Source organism: Pseudophryne corroboree, unplaced genomic scaffold, assembly GCF_028390025.1.
Source record: "Pseudophryne corroboree isolate aPseCor3 unplaced genomic scaffold, aPseCor3.hap2 scaffold_707, whole genome shotgun sequence".
Classification (NCBI taxonomy): domain Eukaryota; kingdom Metazoa; phylum Chordata; class Amphibia; order Anura; family Myobatrachidae; genus Pseudophryne; species Pseudophryne corroboree.
This window is the reverse complement of record NW_026970290.1, coordinates 299,093-317,317: the sequence shown is the minus strand read 5'-3', so window position 1 is coordinate 317,317 and position 18,225 is coordinate 299,093.

The following is an 18,225-nucleotide window of genomic DNA, read 5'->3' as shown; positions in this document are numbered from 1 at the left end:
ATTCACCAAGAGAATGCTGATGCTGACTCCAAGAAGAAAGGGAGTCTCTTCCCTATGAAGGTGAAGCCTTGTTTGGTGACTGCCTAGTTAATTTGATCTCGGCAGCTCCCGCAGGTAAGTCAACCTTCTTGCCCTATGTTCCCTCCCAACGGATGAAGACGCATCATTATCTGATGCAGTCATTTCGGCCCAATAGATATGCAAGAAGTTAAGATTCCCCTTTCTTTGCAGGTAGAGGAAGGAGAAGAGAGAAGAGGTCTGCATCCTCTTCAAGATCGCAGGAGCAGAGATCATCCTCTGCTTCTGCCAAATCCACTGCATGACGCTGGGGCTCTCTTGCAGGAGCCCGCACCAGTGGGGGCACGTCTAAAACTCTTCAGTCAGTTCTGGATTCATTCGGACATGGACTCGTGTGTTTTACAAATAGTGTCCCAAGGGTACAAACTGGGGTTTCAAGATGTTCCCCCTCACCGATTGTTCAAACATTAAGTTACTGTGCTATTCCTGGGTTATATAGCGCTGGGGTATGTGCTGGCATACTCTCTCTCTGTCTCTCCAAAGGGCCTTGTGGGGGAAATGTCTTCAGTAAAAGTATTCCCTGTGTGTGTGGTGTGTCGGTACGCGTGTGTCGACATGTCTGAGGAAGAAGGCTATATTAGAGAGGAGCGGGAGCAAATGAACGTGGTGTCTCCGCCGACACCTGATTGGATGGATATGTGGAATGTTTTAAATGCTAGTGTAAACTCATTGCACAAAAGATTTGACAAGGCAGAAGCTTTGGGACAGTCAGGGTCTCAACCAATGCCTAATCCTATGTCGCAGGGACTGTCAGGGTCTCATAAGCGCCCACTATCCAGATTGTTGACACAGATACCGACACGGATTCTGACTCCAGTGTCGATTACGATGATGCAAAGTTACAGCCAAAATTGGCAAAATACATTTGATATATGATTATGGCAATAAAAGATGTTTTGCACATCACAGAGGAGCCCCCTGTCCCTGACAAGAGGGTACATATGTACAAGGGAAAGAAGCCTGAGGTAACCTTTCCCCCCTCACACGAGCTGAACGAGTTATGTGAAAAAGCTTGGGAATCTCCTGCAGATTTCCAAAAGGATTCCCCTTTCCCATCAACGGATAGGTTACGATGGGAATCCTCCCCTTGGGTGGACAAAGCATTAACACGCTTATCCAAGAAGGTAGCCCTCCCGTCCCAGGATACGGCTACCCTCAAAGAGTCTGCTGACCGCAAACAGGAGATTACCCTGAAGTCCATTTATACACATTCAGGTACCTTACTCAGACCGGCAATTGCGTCGGCCTGGGTGTGTAGTGCTGTAGCGGCATGGACGGATACCCTAGATAAGGCTACTATTTTATTGCCCCTGGGGCATATAAGAGATGCTGTCCTATATATGTGTGTATGCAAACTACAGGTGGTGCTGCAGGGCTCACACCCTTTTACTTGTCTTGTAGAGCAACTCTGGAGCTGTTACTGGGTCCAGCTGCTGCAAGAAATCAGCTTGAATGCTTCAGGGGCTTGGGCATGGCCAACATGAGCCCCACACTGATGGGGGTGTATAAAGCGATCTAGGGGTCATCCAAGCGCAACCCCACAAAGGCCGCCATGCCCTGCGTGACCATTTTCTCTTTTCATATGCAGACGAGGGTTGCAGCCAACTATGCCCATTGCTTGGATGACATCACTGTATGCAAATCCGTCTGCTGCAGACCTTTCCCCAGGAATGCTTGTACTAGTTGTTGCATATGGTTTGATGTTTGAGGGTGCTTCAGTATTAGGCAGCTTTCCGCCCTCTCATGTTCATCTGAAAATATGTGGTCTCCCTGCAGTTCCCTTGTGCTTCCTCAGTTGAATCTCCTTAACTTGACGGGTGTGTGCCCGAGCAGCCGCCCTCCACAGCCCTATCCCAGCACATGCTTTTCTTGCGTATGAGATCTCTTGATCATGAAGATAGTTCTCACAGGGTGAGGTTCATCCATTACATTTTAAAGTAGGAAGGTACAAATTACATATTCAAATTACATATATGTGCTGGATTCAAATGTTTTCCCCCCTTCCTTTCTCAATTGTGCCCATCAGCAGCTATTCTAATGTTGCTGCCAATGGGTGTGACACATTCATTTCTTCTGTGGGGTACACTGGACTCCACAAGGATTCACATTGGGGTGTAGAGTAGGATCTTGATCTGAGGCACCAACAGGCTCAAAGCTTTTGACTGTTCCCAAGATGCTCAGCGCCCCCTCCTCTATAACCTCGCTTCCATGAACAGGGAGCTCAGTTTGTAGTTGGTGCCTTCAGTAGCAGGACACTTAAGAGGGGGCTGCCTCAGGCAGCCTATTCTTAGCTATTAATTTTGACAAGAAAAGAAGAACTTTTTTTTATAAGAATCTACAAGGGCTGCAGCAGGCTAGGTCTAATAGACATCTTTACTGCAGCTCCATCACTCCCAGCGGCGCAGTATACTCCCGCGCCCTGGTTGCTGGGTCACTACAGCGGAGGCTCCGGTTTCTTCCTAAGGTCAGTCACACACACACCGCCCTCCGGGATCACGAGGCCGCTGATGAAAGGGAGGTAAGGGACTTCTGTGCCCACACTATACCGTGATCCAGCGTGGCTGTAGGGGGCGGGCCATGTGCGCACTGGCGTGGACACTGATTACTGGGCAGCCGCTCCACTAGCCACCAGGGACAGTTAAGGAGCACAGCTCTGGGGGGTTTTCTCTTATATTAACCCCATTTTGTACTACCCGCAGTGCATTGTGATAGGTAATAGAGCCTGATTCAGGTTGGATTGCAATCGCAATAAGCAGTCCAACTGCAAAAATTGCTAAGAGCATACGCATGCGCCTGCATTTTCTGTGGCACCCCGCAGTTAATGCGATCGCCTCTGACTGTCAATCGGTGCTGGGGGGGGGGGGGTCAGCAACACTCCATTTCCAAGTCGGAGATGGAGCGGTGCGTGGGCAGGGCTTCAAAATGGGGTCGGCAACGGAGAAACAGGAGGCGTGGTCAGAGCGGTTGCATGACATCACATGCAGCAGCTGCGATCACAAAAATGGTGGCGGCTTCCTGCGCACACATACAGTCTGCACCAACAGGAGGCTAACCCATTTTTTATGATCACGCTGAACTGCACTGCGACTGCAATTTCAGCGTGGTCAAGAAGGGAGGCGGCATGCTGGGTGGCCCCAGCATGCGAACCAAAGGATTGCAAATTCTGTTACTTAGCAGAATTTGCAATCCTTACTGAATTAGGCCCATTGATTACAAAATTTATTTGTAAATATTTGAAGTTTTTCTTCAGGGACTAACACAAAAGATGCTTGGGGCTACTAACACATGGGTAAGCCACGTAAAGCTTCCCATGGGTCAGTGGCATCACAACGGGGTTGCGGCCCACACCCGAGTGTCACCCGCCAAGGGGGGTGACACCAAAGTGCCGGCTCCTCTTCAGTGACAGAATATGGGTGTTTTACTGTGACATTACGTGCAACACCCAGTTTCTGTCACTGTGCAGGAGCCAGCACCACTCACACACTAGTCCCCGGGTGCAGCACTCAACCCCCGGGATACCCGGAGAAACAAAATGGAGATTCAGGCCAACAGGCCACACCCCTACCTATGAGACCATGCCTCCATTTTACCATTGCGCTGCTTATCTGCGCGCACTGCATTACAATCTCCCTCGCTGCCTTTCTGGGTGTCACCAATGATAGTGACACCTTTGCCATGCTTGTAGCAGCTGGTCCTAAGATCTACGCCTCCAGCCCTGAGTGTTTGCCCTTGTGACTTGTTGATCATCATAGCGAAGCAGATTCTTACAAAAAACTGCAGGGGCTTAGATTGAAAAGAAAAACATTGACGAACCCATCATTTCAGCAACAGGGTCTGCCACACGGCTGACTGAAATGACTGGTTGGTTTGGACCCCCACCAAAAAAGAAGCAATCAATCTCTCCTTGCACAAACTGGCTCTACAGAGGCAAGATGTTCACCTCATCATCCTCCGATTCCTCACCCCTTTCACTGTGTACATCGCCCTCCTCACAGATTATTAATTCGTCCCCACTGGAATCCACCATCTCAGATCCCTGTGTACTTTCTGGAGGCAATTGCTGGTGAATGTCTCCACGGAGGAATTGATTATAATTCATTTTGATGATCATCATCTTCTCCACATTTTCTGGAAGTAACCTCGTACGCCGATTGCTGACAAGGTGAGCGGCTGCACTAAACACTCTTTTGGAGTACACACTGGAGGGAGGGCAACTTAGGTAGAATAAAGCCAGTTTGTGCAAGGGCCTCCAAATTGCCTCTTTTTCCTGCCAGTATACATACGGACTGTCTGACGTGCCTACCTGGATGCGGTCACTCATATAATCCTCCACCATTCTTTCAAAGGTGACAGAATCATATGCAGTGACAGTAGACGACATGTCAGTAATCGTTGCCAGGTCCTTCAGTCCGGACCAGATGTCAGCACTCACTCCAGACTGCCCTGCATCACCGCCAGCGGGTGGGCTCGGAATTCTTAGCCTTTTCCTCGCACCCCCAGTTGCGGGAGAATGTGAAGGAGGAGCTGTTGACGGGTCACGTTCCGCTTGACTTGACAATTTTCTCACCAGCAGGTCTTTGAACCTCTGCAGACTTGTGTCTGCAGGAAAGAGAGATACAATGTAGGTTTTAAATCTAGGATCGAGCACGGTGGCCAAAATTTATTGCTCTGATTTCAACAGATTGAATCCTGGTTAAGCGAATTAAGGGCTCCATCCACAAGTCCCACATGCCTAGCGGAATCGCTCTGTTTTAGCTCCTCCTTCAATGTCTCCAGCTTCTTCTGCAAAAGCCTGATGAGGGGAATGACCTGACTCAGGCTGGCAGTGTCTGAACTGACTTCACGTGTGGCAAGTTCAAAGGATTGCAGAACCTTGCACAACGTTGAAATCATTCTCCACTGCGCTTGAGTCAGGTGCATTCCCCCTCCTTTGCCTATATCGTGGGTAGATGTATAGGCTTGAATGGCCTTTTGCTGCTCCTCCATCCTCTGAAGCATATAGAGGGTTGAATTCCACCTCGTTACCACCTCTTGCTTCAGAGGATGGCAGGGCAGGTTCAGGAATGTTTGGTGGTGCTCCAGTCTTCGGCACGCGGTGGCTGAATGCAGAAAGTGGCCCGCAATTCTTCGGGCCACCGACAGCATCTCTTGCACGCCCCTGTCGTTTTTTAAATAATTCTGCACCACCAAATTCAATGTATGTGCAAAACATGGGACGTGCTGGAATTTGCCCAGATGTAATGCACGCACAATATTGGTGGCGTTGTCCGATGTCACAAATCCCCAGGAGAGTCAAATTGGGGTAAGCCATTCTGCGATGATGTTCCTCAGTTTCCGTAAGAGGTTGTCAGCTGTGTGCCTCTTATGGAAAGCGGTGATACAAAGCGTAGCCTGCCTAGGAACGAGTTGGCATTTGCGAGATGCTGCTACTGGTGCCGCCGCTGCTGTTCTTGCTGCGGGAGGCAATACATCTACCCAGTGGGCTGTCACAGTCATATAGTCCTGAGTCTGCCCTGCTCCACTTAACCACGGACATGTGGACTAGTGGACATTGGGTACAACTGCATTTTTTAGGACACTGGTGACTCTTTTTCTGAGGTCTGTGTACATTTTCGGTATCGCCTGCCTAGAGAAATGGAACCTAGATGGCATTTGGTACCGGGGACACAGTACCTCAATCAAGTCTCTAGTTGCCTCTGAATTAACGATGGATACCGGAACCACGTTTCTCACCACCCAGGCTGACAAGACCTGAGTTATCCGCTTTGCAGCAGGATGACTGCTGTGATATTTCATCTTCCTCGCAAAGGACTGTTGGACAGTCAATTGCCTACTGGAAGTAGTACAAGTGGTCTTCCGACTTCCCCTCTGGGATGACGATCGACTCCCAGCAGCAACAACAGCAGCGCCAGCAGCAGTAGGCGTTACACTCAAGGAGGCATCGGAGGAATCCCAGGCAGGAGAGGACTCGTCAGACTTGCCAGTGACATGGCCTGCAGGACTATTGGCTCTCCTGTCTAAGGAGGAAATTGACACTGAGGGAGTTGGTGGTGTGGTTTGCAGGAGATTGGTTACAAGAGGAAGGGATTTAGTGGTCAGTGGACTGCTTCCGCTGTCATCCAAAGTTTTTGAACTTGTCACTGACTTATGATTAATGCGCTGCAGGTGACGTATAAGGGAGGATGTTCTGAGGTGGTTAACGTCCTTACCCCTACTTATTACAGCTTGACAAAGGCAACACACGGCTTGACACCTGTTGTCCGCATTTGTGTACAGGATGCATACCTTCATGTCCAAATTTATCCATCTCATCAGTCGTACGTCAGATTTGCGGTACAGGACTGTCATTGCCAATTTCAGACGTTGCTGTTTGGTCTCTCCACGGCCCAGAGAATTTTCACCAAGGTAATGGTGGAAATGATGGTTTTCCTGCGCAAGCAAGGTGTCACAATTATCCCGTACTTGAGCGATCTCATAAAAGCGAGATCAAGAGAGCAGTTGCTGAACAGCGTATCACTTTCACTGAAAGTGTTACAGCAACACGGCTGGATTTTCAATATCCCAAAGTCGCAGTTGGTTCCTACGACTCGTCTGTCTTTCTTGGGCATGATTCTGGACACAGACCAGAAGAGGGTTTATCTCCCGATAGAAAAGGCCCAGGAACTCATGACTCTTGTCAGGAACCTATTGAAACCAAAACTTGTGTCAGTGCATCACTGCACTCGAGTCCTGGGAAAGATGGTGGCATCATACAAAGCCATTCCATTCGGCAGGTTCCATGCGAATACTTTCCAATGGGACCTACTGGACAAGTGGTCTGGGTCACATTTACAGATGCATTGGTTGATCACCCTGTCCCCCAGGGTCAGGGTATCACTCCTGTGGTGGCTGCAGAGTGCTCACCTTCTCGAGTGACGCAGATTCGGCATTCAGTACTGGATCCTGGTGACCACAGATGCAAGCCTCCAAGGTTGGGGAGCAGTCACACAGGGAAGAAATTTCCAAGGGCTTTGGTCAAGTCAAGAGACTTGTCTTCACATCAACATCCTGAAACTAGGGGCCATATACAATGCCCTACGTCAAGCGGAGACCTTACTTTGCGACCAACCGGTTCTGATCCAGTCAGACAACGTCACCGCAGTGGCTCATGTAAACCGTCAAGGCGGCACAAGGAGCAGAGTGGCGATGGCACAAGCTACCTTTGCATTTTTCTCCCAAACGAAGGACACTAGAATGAAAATTTTAAAGCCTCCTGTTAGTGCTTCATCTACACGGTATAGCCCTGAATTTTCCAATGCGTAGCTCTTTGCAAAAGAGAGATATTGGCAAGGAAAAGCTGTCTTGTACCTTTGCATTTTTCTCCCAAACGAAGGACACTAGAATGAAAATTTTAAAGCCCCCTGTTAGTGCTTCATCTACACGGCATAGCCCTGAATTTTCCAATGTGCAGCTCTTTGCAAAAGAGAGATATTGGCAAGGAAAAGCTGTCTTTCAACTCTTCCACAACTGAAAAACAGATAGTGTTCCCAAGCCTTCCATCCTGTAATATCTTCAGTCTCTCGTCAATGAAGAAAACAATCCCTCCAGCAGACTCTTCAACCACGATACAAGATCACAGCCAAAAGGGCGAGAAGCAACTACACTTGCGTTTAACCAAAATGGCAGTGCACCAAAACATAAGCTGACACAATCATGGAGAATGAGCCAGCATATATGCTCTTCTATCTATATTTTGCAAACCTGCTCTTGTCCCCTCCAGCTGCTCCATGTAGATTTGACGCCTGGCAAGGTGCATAACCCACTGACAAGCAGGCACACTCCTGCATGAGTTTTCACTCTCACTAGCAGGATGATACACATTCATTTGCATGTGCTCCACCTCTGACACACCGCCCACCCAACCACCCAGTCACCAGAGCCACCCACAAGCCAACTGGCTCCGTGATTTAATTTGCACAGTGCAGTCATCCAGGCAGCATGTCCTTCTCAATGGAATAATCTCTGGTTCCATGGAATCTTCCGCATTGGAATGCTGCGGAACAAAAAGGATTTAAACATTCAGCTTGCTAGCATTCAATGTACCTGCGGCTTGGCTCTAGCATATGGGTCTTCATCCTGTGGCCCTCCAGCTGCTGTGAAACTACACATCCCAGCATGCCCTGCCACAGTTTTGCTATTAAGGTATGCTAAAACTGAGGCAGGGCATGCTGGTATATGTAGTTCCACAGCAGCTGGAGGGTCGCAGGTTGAAGACCCATATTCTAGCATGCCTGTTCTATGATGCATGTTCCGTGATGTCACAATCAGCTTGGAATGGGGTGTCTAGCATGCATTTGCTGACAGCCACTTGAGGGAGACACACATCAGGAGATGCAGCATATCGGAGGTCTTCGATGCCTTTCCTGCAAATGCACACCACCAGCTGCTGGTCTGGACACAAAACAATACCCACAATTGAAGGCTCAAAATGCCCAACTACAGGATTAATGTAAGTAGTGAATTTTGGAATGAATTTAGAAGTAGGAAATTAAGTTAGTTCACAAGTACATTCAAATTCCGATCTAAAGTCTAGGTAGGCCTCACGTCCTGGCAGCCCCCAGCATTTAAAAATGCCTTGATTAGAGGTAGGGAATTAAATGTAGATAAGAAGTAGACACAAAATAACACTCCACAGAGCAATTATCAGGTGTCTTTATCAATTGTTGCATTTAAAAAATCAAGCAATTAGGGAACACAATGTTGCGACAATGTAACCCTATTTGCAAAATAGTACTAAATAAGTTTGTCGATGTAAGACATTTGCAAAGGCGCAAACAAAACACGCTGGAAAATGCAACTGAATCTGTTTTTGGAGGTTAGAATAGATGCAGGATCAAGTAGCTCAATGGGTAGGGTGTTTGATTAGAATTCAACAGGTTATAGATTTGAATCCTGGGTATGATAGTTTGAGGTGTTATTTAATAAAGTATGTTTATATATTAGTCACACATGGCTTACTTGTACAAATGGCATGTCACCAGTTAGTGCTGACTGCTGATATGCCATTTGCACAAACACGCCATGTGTGACTGTATATGCATTTAAGGAGGGCACCCCGGCAATACCACAAACCATTGAGTGTCAAGTATACTAGATATATCTTCATATCTCATGTGCTTTCTCTGAGACCAATCTTGTTATGCCCCTTCCCCACAAGGCATGCGCCTTTTGTCCATATTGCAAAAATGGGGAGGGGAGGGGGGGGGGGCATATAATTCTCTGTCACAGGGCACCAAAAAGTCTAGTTATGGCTCTGGTATGCATTATGTAATCTGGCAGACCATATCTCCAACACTGGCTGGTTGGAATAGAAATCCGGTTATCTATGTGAGCAAATGACCATCAACGATTTACTCTCAAACACTAGAAAATGGACAAACATGGTCCCCTAAACAAATTGGTTAAATTTTGGGTTTAACCAATTTGTGTAATGACCATTTTTGACCACTTTTCTAGTGTTTGGGAGCAAATGGTTAATTGACATTTGCTACTATACATTACCAGATTTTCATTCCATCCATCCAGACTGGATAGATAGCCTGACAGATAATTGTGTAGTGTACGCCCAGGATAACTGTCAGTTGTGCTTTCTTTTATGACGGCACATAAATGGGTGGGCAGATCCAGAGCAAGCACTGCCCACTCATGCATAGTTGTCAACTGATGTGAAGTTCCAGGGGGCAATCTCAGTTATAAAGAAAAGTATCTGGAAATTGTCCCTAGTTTAAAAAAAAAATAAAAAAAAAATTGATCAACTCCATTTATTTAGTATGATATCCCAGCAGTCAGAACAACATACTTTATTAAATAACACATCTCAAACTACCATACCCAGGATTCAAACCTATAACCTGTTGAATTCTAATCAAACACCCTACCTATTGAGCTATTTGATCCTGCATAAAAATTGTGAACATTATATGAAGCTATTGGTACTTTGCAAAAAAAAAAGTATCAGCATTACAACGCAGCAGATCCATGCAGTTTGCAGCCACACACTACATGTATCTGCTCAGCAACAATGCTGATTATTTCTTCACAAAGTACAAGGTGAGCTCCAAACAGAATTCTCTAGCTTAGAATTATACCTTTCTATGCCAAACCTAAAAGTCGGGCCCCCCACCCTGGGATCCCCCAGAGGGAGGCCTGCACCGTCATGCGGCAGGCTTGTCCGTTTTGGAAGCAGGCTGATGGGCAGCCCAGGCTTGCTTCAGTCTGGGCTTGGCAGGTCTGGAAGCATGAGCTTGCTTTGGGTATGCCTGACCTTGGGTACGCTTTACCTGAGGGATGAAAGGGCCAAGGGAAAGTACTTTTAGCCTTCTGCGTGGTAGGAGTCATACGAGGTAGGCAAGCTGTTTTAGCAGTAGCCAGATCAGCTACAATCTTATTGAGGTCTTCTCCAAAGAGAGTGTCTCCCTTGAAAGGAAGCACCTCCAGGGTTTTCTTGGAATCCATATCCACCGACCAGGATCTCAACCAGCTGTATAAAGTATTACCTTGGAACTGGCTCTCCACTCCCCATTATCTGGTTATCATGGCTTCCTCCTCCAGTGTCCAGACTCGCTTGCTGAAGCTCGGCCACTTCTTCCTAGCAGCAGGCTACTGGATCACTGGGCAGCAGAGGTGCTTGGGAGCCGGAAGGGGGCGGAGCAATCAGGCAGGCAGTTGCAGTGCTGCCCAGCTATCTGTGGTGTGAGAAGAAGCAGGGGCACCCCACCGCTGGCAGTGCTGCAGCTAGCGGTGGTGGCAGCGGCGAGGCTGCTGGGCTGGGTCTTGAAAAAGGTGGAAAGAAGGGTGTTACGGCATGGAATGTACAAACTGCGAGACCCTGCTGGTAGCGCCTTTGTCTATTTAGTAGGAAGGGCACGTAACAGCCGGGGGGCAATGGAGGAAGCCCCTTTAGGGCTGGAGCCCCTTCAGGGCTGGAGCCCGGCGGCAACTGACTCCGTTGTCTCTGGCAGTTCTGCCCCTGGACTAGAGGAATGGTCAAGAACATGGCAACATTTAATGCCAAAAAATGCAAAATCATACACGTCTCAAAAATGCAAAGGCTAACTATAATATTAAGGGCATTATAATGGCAAGAGGAAAGCTATCTAAGTATTACTATTTCAGGTGAGCAATGTAACAAAGCAATAGGAAAGGCAAGTCAGATGCTTGTTTGCATAGGTTAAAGAACCAGTAGCAGAAAAAAGTAATACAGGTTGAGTATCCCATATGCAAATATTCCGAAATACGGAATATTCCGAAATACGGACTTTTTTGAGTGAGACTGAGATAGTGAAACCTTTGTTTTTTGATGGCTCAGTGTACACAAACTTTGTTTAATACTCAAAGTTATTAAAAATATTGTATTAAATGAACTTCAGACTGTGTGTATAAGGTGTATATGACACATGAATGAATTCTGTGAATGTACACACACTTTGTTTAATGCACAAAGTTATAAAAAATATTGGCTAAAATGACCTTCAGGCTGTGTGTATAAGGTGTATATGAAACATAAATGCATTTTGTGCTTAGATTTAGGTCCCATCACCATAATATCTCGTTATGGTATGCAATTATTCCAAAATACAGAAAAATCCGATATCCAAAATTCCTCTGGTCCCAAGCATTTTGGATAAGGGATACTCAACCTGTAATGCCACTGTATAGGTCCTTGGTACAGCCACATTTAGAATCCTGTGTTCAGTTCCAGAAGCCATATCTCCAGAAGGCTGTAAATACATTAGGGCAACTAAAATTGTGCATGGCCTACATCACAAAACTTACCTGGAAATACTAAAAGATTATGTGTATAGTTTGGAGAAGGGAAGAGGGAACATACAGTAATAGAAACATTTAAATATATAGGGAGGAATGTAATAGGGTGTGAGAATCAGAAAGTGAGAGATTTTGTGTTTTTTCCTGTTGTTTTTTTTTTTTTTTCATTGTTTGTTTTTTAAAGTGGCAATCCTTTACATGGCAAAACCAGGTTGATATTTGCCATGTAAAGGATTGCCACCGTGGGCATGTGTAGAAGGGGCACTGCTACTGTTGGCATTATGTGTGTAAGCTGCACTGATATGGTGGTTATGTGTATAAAGGGCACTGCGACTGTGGGTATTATTATTATTATTATTATTATTATTACATGCGGTGTAATGACAATAAGATAGTGCTACTGTGTGGCGTATTTTGATTTGGGGTGCTATTGTGTGGCCATGCCCCTTCCTTGTGATACCACACCTTCTTTTTTTAAGGAGCGCACTGTCCCTTTATTAAGTATTGGAGAGAGGGCCCAAATTAATAGTTTGCAGGGAGGCGCCAAACACCCTAGCACTGGCCCTTTGGTAGGGGACAGGATTTGCTTCTGCTTGTGCACATCTGTTATGATTGCCAGCCAACAGCACTGGTTTTGCCTATAACACTAACTATAAATATTTTGAATTGGTCCTGGACCACCAATCCAAGGCACCCCTGCAAGTGTCCTGAGGCACCCCAGGGTGCAGTTTGAGAACCACTGGTCTAGTGAGTACCCAGGATAATTATTGTAGCTGGTCTGCGGGTAACAGCTCTCAGATCCACTTCTAGAAAAAATGCAGCAATGTAATTTGAGTGACAAACTGCAGAGATGAACCCTTTCTGTGACTGCTGCACAGGGATCACACAAACTCTATTCATAGGGCAGACTTCACTTAGGGGAGATGTTCTCACCCCGCAAAGAAGTGCGAGTATATACCGCACTTACGGTACCATTGGATTTACAGATATTTTCTTGCAATACACTATGGGGGTCATTCTGAGTTGATTGCTCGCTAGCAGTTTTTAGCAGCCATGCAAACGCATTGTCGCTGCCCACTGGAGAGTGTATATTCACTTTGGAGAAGTGCGAACACTTGAGCAGCAGAGCGCCTGCAAAATCGTTTCAAAATAAGACCAGCACTGTAGTTACACTTCGTGTGCGTTGATTCTAACAACCGAGGGACGGCTTTTGATGTCACACACCCATCCAGCGAATGCCCAGCCACGTCTGCATTTCTTCTGCCACGCCTGCATTTTTCCAAGCACTCCCTGAAAACGGTCAGTTGACACCCAGAAACGCCCTCTTTCTGTCAATCTCCTTGTGGCCTGTTCTGTGATTGGAATAATCGCTAGAACTAGTGCAAAACCACAATGGACTTTGTACCCGTACGATGCGCATGCACATTACGGAGCATGCGCATGCACAGATTAGCCATTTTTTTTCAACTGATTGCTGCGCAGCGAACAACGGCAGCAAGCGATCAACTCGGAATGACCCCCTATATACATAGAAACATGGATTTTTACTGCAGGAATTATGGTTAGTTTAGGGGTATCGGTTAGGGTCAACAGAGGTGTAGCTAGGGGTCCAAGCGCCCCTGGCAAAGTAAGGGACTGGCGCCCCCCCTTTCGATAAAGCATTGCAGTCCATTGGCGGTTACCATGTTGGAGCCACAGCAACTGACCCCCTCCCCCACACGCTGCCCTACATCATCGGCTGGGATTCACTGTTGGTGTGAAGCCACTGGGAACATTCTGGTAGCATTAGCAGCAGTCTGTGTCATAGATAGGGAAGGCAGAAGGTTAACTAGCAGTCTGTTGGCAGCAGAGGCTGGGCGGGGGGCTGAGAATGAGCCAACGCTGATCAGTGTCCAGTCTGCTCAGACAAAAATATTTTGTGATCAGGGCTGGTTCTAGACCAAAGGAGCCAATAGCAAAAATTTCCTTTGGCACCCCCCCCCCCCCCACACACACACACACACACATATACACACACACACACACACACACACACACACACACACACACACCAAAAAAGAACATATCCCAGTTTAACATAACGCTATGTGGTGCAAGGTGTGGAGCTGGTCACTTGTATCAGACCTCTGACATTTGCCTTTTCACCCATATTGCATACTTTTTCTTGCAGGTTGTGTCTTAATTCAAGAAGTGTTCTAAGTACTTCAGCTTAGTATCTTTACTGACCCCTCTTTACCCCACACTACATAACTGACCCCTCTATACCCTACACTACATCACTGACCTTTCTATAACCATCACTGCATTACTGACCCCTCTATACAGTACACTGACCTCTATATACCTGCTAGTACATCCCTGATGCCTATATTCCCTAAGCTAAATCCCTGATGCCTCTATTCCCTACGCTACATCCCTGACGCCTCTATTCCCTATGCTACATCCCTGACGCCTCTATACCCTACGCTACATCCCTGATGCCTCTATTCCCTACGCTACATTCCTGATGCCTCTATAACCTACGCTACATCCCTGACGCCTCTATACCCTACGCTACATCCCTGACGCCTCTATACAGTACAATGCATTACTGATCCCTCTAGACCATACATCCTCATTACATCAGAGAGATAGTGAAACACTGGAAAAAATAAGGATAAAGTGGACTACAGAAACTGATGCTCTAAACAAAGGAGAGAGAGAGAAAAGCACAAGGGAAAGTGGGCAATCGGAACACCATAGAGAGAGGAGAGATAGAAATGCCTGAAAAAGTAAAGGGGGTTGGGTATGGCATCCGGCGCTCGGGATTCCAGCAGTCACATGATACCTAATCCTAATCCTAACCCTCTGGGGGGGTGGCGGATAGGGCTAACCCTCAGGGGGTGGCAGCTAGGACTAACCCCCCCCCCCCTCCTAGTGCCTTCTTTAACACCCGCTCCCCCGGTCCTAACCCTCCCTCCAATACTCGCCTTCGGGATGTTGGCTGTCTGTGTGCCGGCACCAGTCTCCCAAGTGGTGTCAGGATTCCAACATCTGTCAAATGACCGCCGGTATACCGTCTGCCGGGATGGTAAATGTATCCTGAGGACAGGTAGTGAGTGTGGAGGGATAGGTGGTTCAGTAAAATGTAACAGCTCAAACTGCGATCATTCACTGATAAATTGATTTATAGCTCTCCCTTTTTAACCATTGCAGTCATAAAAGCAATGTTTTTTAAACTTTTAAATAAAGCTTGTTAGCATCCCCAGCACACTGTATATGCTGGGAGATGTAGTTCTCAATATGAAAACATTTAATTACTGTATGAACTCTAATTCCCCAACTGAAACCTCTCACAAACACACACTCCTAAATCTAGTACACACACACACACACACACACACACACACACACACACACACACACACACACATTTCCCCAGTACTGACAACTCTCATCACTTCCACACACTGACAACTCCCTCCTGCTCCTCTCCCCACTGACACTGACAGCTCCCTCACAGTCACACACATCCTCCACCCCCCCACCCCCCCACACACACACTGATAGCACACATGCACAAATCCCCCCTTCCTCGACACTAACTGTCACGGACTGCTTGGGCAGCAGGGGGCAGGCTCTGACTTGAAGTGCTGAAATTCAACAGCTCTCTCGAACTTGCAAGGCATGGCTGTGCAGCTGTCTCCAGCCATCTCCTTGCCCACTGTGTAATTTGTGGCGTTCTCTGATGTTCCCCGCTCTGCCTCTACAACCGGCACATAATGTACAGCAGTGGTGACTCCTGAGTATGGGCCTGGAGAACTCCGCCTACCGGGGGGTAGGGATTAATAATTTCAAAGGGGCAGAGCTAGGAGTGAAGCAGTGGACAGCAGTTGAGGGGCGTTTCAAACTGTAACAGGGTTGGGACAATTTCAGTATCCTTCCCTCACCGTCTAATTGGTCAGTCCCACGCTGATTGCCATAGCGCCCTTTTCGAGACTGCAGAACTCTATCCCTTAGCCACGGTTGGCACAGCTGGATGGTGCCCCTGGCAAGTGCCATCCTGGCCAAGGGGTAGATACGCCCCTGAGGGTCAGGGCCAGCAACAGAAATCTTGGGGCCCAGTACACTGATATCTCTGGGGCCCCCTCAACCCCCCCTTAACTTGGCAGAGGGATCTTTAAAAAAAAATGGAGCCTTTGACTCGGACCGTCAGTGAGGCCGGCAGGTGGTTTTCATACTGGGCTATCCAGCTCTTCGGTGACGGTGGCAGGGACATTCAGAAAAGGGCCAGCACAGCAACATGCATAATAATGGCAATACAGTATGGACCACAGGGACTGGACAAAGTGATGGGGTAAAAGGAGGGGGGAGGGTTTAGTTGGCCTGTTAATTGTTTTCCTGCTTAAATTGAGCAGTTGGTGGATACACTTTAAAAAGCAATATTGGCACTGTGGCCCCATTATTTCTGTTCTTAATACTTGGAGCCCTGAACAAGTGTCCCCTTTGTCCCCCCTGTCAGGCTGCGACATGACATCCTAGGACACGATACTGCACCATGCATCACCATTATATTTCAGTGTGCCTTGTCAATATTTAAATCTTGTTCTGTGTGACGTGAGTTGTAAATGGTTGAAAATCTCTGTGCTACAGTATCGTCACCATGTAGTTATAACAAGCAACACCGCAAAACCACCAAAAGACGTGTTTTGGTAGAGGGACTGCTGGAGGGGCCCATTGGGGCCCCCAGTTTGCTACCCCACCCCAGTATACCTGTGCTGTAGCCAGTGGAAGGGGCACTATCTTCCCGGTGATCTCTTCGGGAAGATGGTGCCGCACATAGAAAGCAAAGACTCTGGCTGCACTCTCCTGCCCTCGCTCTAAGCAAGGTGATCGGGCCACAAAAGGACCCCTGTCGGACCCCTGCCGGACCCCGGCCTGTGGGCCACAAAAGGATGCATTGGGGGCGGCATGCGGCCCATGGGTTTGACACCCCTGCCCTAGAGTATCAAAATTTGTTTCACGGCACCCCTAGGCCAAAGTTTTTTTTATTGAGAAATTCAGAAAAAAATATAAAATTAAGTAAATTGTGTTTATAGCATGTCATCCTCAGGTTCAGTTATGTTGTGAGGGAATGGTTTTGCCAATTTAATAAAGTATAAATAATTTTAATTGGTCCTGGACCACCAAACTATGCTACTAGTGCAAGAACCCCAGTTTGGAAACTACTGCCATAAAATAAACCTTTTTTGTTTTTTTTAAACTACATGTAATACACCTTAGAGCTCAGTTCCTAAAAGGTTTTAAACCCTTGCATACAGTAAACTACACATATTTAAAAATCCTACACCGGGCACAAGTGCTCACGGGCCAATTTCATGGCAGTCTCGGATAGGAGGGCATTGTGGATTCACCAAGGGAATGCTGATGCTGACTCCAAGAAGAAAGGGAGTCTCTTCCCTATGAAGGTGAAGCCTTGTTTGGCGACGGCCTAGTTCATTTGATCTCGGCAGCTCCCGCAGGTAAGTCATCCTTCTTGCCCTATGTTCCCTCTCAACGGATGAAGACGCATCATTATCTGACGCAGTCATTTCGGCCCAATAGATATGCAAGAAGTTAAGATTCCCCTTTCTTTGCAGGTAGAGGAAGGAAAAGAGGGAAGAGGTCTGTAGCCTCTTCAAGATCGCAGGAGCAGAGATCATCCTCTGCTTCTGCCAAATCCACTGCATGACGCTGGGGCTCTCTTGCAGGAGCCCGCACCAGTGGGGGGCACGTCTAAAACTCTTCAGTCAGTTCTGGATTCATTCGGACCTGGACTCGTGGGTTTTACAAATAGTGTCCCAAGGGTACAAACTGGGGTTTCAAGACGTTCCCCCTCACCGATTGTTCAAATCAGCCTTAGTCAGCAGGGAGAAGGTTTTTATTCAAGCCTCTTCGTGGTCCCGAAGCCGGACGGCTCAGTCAGACCAATCTTAAATCTGAAATCCCTTAATTTCTACCTAAAGAAATTCAATTTCAAGATGGAATCTCTCAGGGTAGTGATCTCCAGTCCGGGGGATAAAGGAGATTTCATGGTTTTGGTAGACATAAAGGATGCCTACTTATATGTTCCCATTTAGCCACTGCATCAAGCAGCAGCTACCTGAGGTTTGCAATTCAGGATTGTCATTACCAATTTCAGACGTTGCCGTTTGGTCTGTCCACGGCTCCGAGGATTTTCACCAGGGTGATGGCGGAAATGATGGTTCTCCTTCGCAAGCAAGGAGTCACAATTATCCCGTACTTGGATGATCTCCTGATTAAGGCGAGATCCAGGGACCAGTTAGTGCAAAACATCTACTCTCCCTGACAGTTCTTCAACAA